This window comes from Procambarus clarkii, chromosome 76, assembly GCF_040958095.1.
Source record: "Procambarus clarkii isolate CNS0578487 chromosome 76, FALCON_Pclarkii_2.0, whole genome shotgun sequence".
In the NCBI taxonomy this organism is placed as follows: domain Eukaryota; kingdom Metazoa; phylum Arthropoda; class Malacostraca; order Decapoda; family Cambaridae; genus Procambarus; species Procambarus clarkii.
In genome coordinates, this window is record NC_091225.1 from 1,079,423 (window position 1) to 1,080,570 (window position 1,148).

Genomic DNA, 1,148 nt, shown 5'->3' on the forward strand with positions numbered 1-1,148 from the left:
GTAATATCAAACTGCGAATACGTGCAGAGAGTCAGAATTTGACTCCAAAATATGGCTCAGGCCTCGAAATTGGGATATTTGGGATATTTCGAAAACTGGAGGGAGGTTTGGGACAAATGTGACCAAACGCCGCTTTCAGTACTTGGCATATGTTGGGTATAAAAAGTCGTAATATCAAACTGCGAATACGTGCAGGGAGCCAGAATTTGGCTCCAAAATTTGGCTCAGGCCTCGAAATTGGGATATTTGGGATATTTTGAAAACTGCAGGGAGGTTAGGGACAAATGTGACCAAATGCCGCTTTCAGTACTTTGCATATGTTGGGTATAAAAATTCGCAATTTCGAACTGCGAATACGTGCAGAGAGCTAGATTTTGGCTCCAAAATATGGCTCAAGCCTCGAAATTGGGATATTTGGGATATTTTGAAAACTGGAGGGAGGTTTCGGACAAATGTGACCAAACGCCGCTTTCAGTACTTGGCATATGTTGGGTATAAAAAGTCGTAATTTCAAACTGCGAATACGTGCAGAGAGCCTGAATTTGGCTCCAAAATATGGTTCAGGCCTCGAAATTGGGATGTTTGGGATATTTTGAAAACTGCAGGGGAGTTTTTGCAAAATGTGACTCAATGCCGCTTTCAGTACTTGGCATATGTTGGGTATAATAAGTCGTAATTTCAACCTGCGAATACGTGCAGAGAGCCAGAATTTGGCTCCAAAATATGGCTCAGGCCTCGATATTGGGATGTTTGGGATATTTTAAAAACTGCAGGGGAGATTGGGACAAATGTGACCAAACGCCGCTTTCAGTACTTGGCATATGTTTTGTATAAAAAAGTCGCAATTTCAAACTGCGAATACGTGTAGAGAGCCAGATTTTGGCTCCAAAATATGGCTCAGGCCTCGAAATTGGGATATTTGGCATATTTCGAAATCTACAGGGGAGTTTGTGCAAAATGTGACTCATTGCCGCTTTCAGGACTAGACATATGTTGGGTATATAAAGTCGTAATTTCAAACTGCGAAAACGTGCATAGAGCCAGAATTTGGCTCAGGCCTCGAAATAGGGATGTTTGGGATATTTTGAAAACTGCAGGGGGGTTTGGGACAAATAAGACCAAATGCCGCTTTCAGTACTTGGCATATG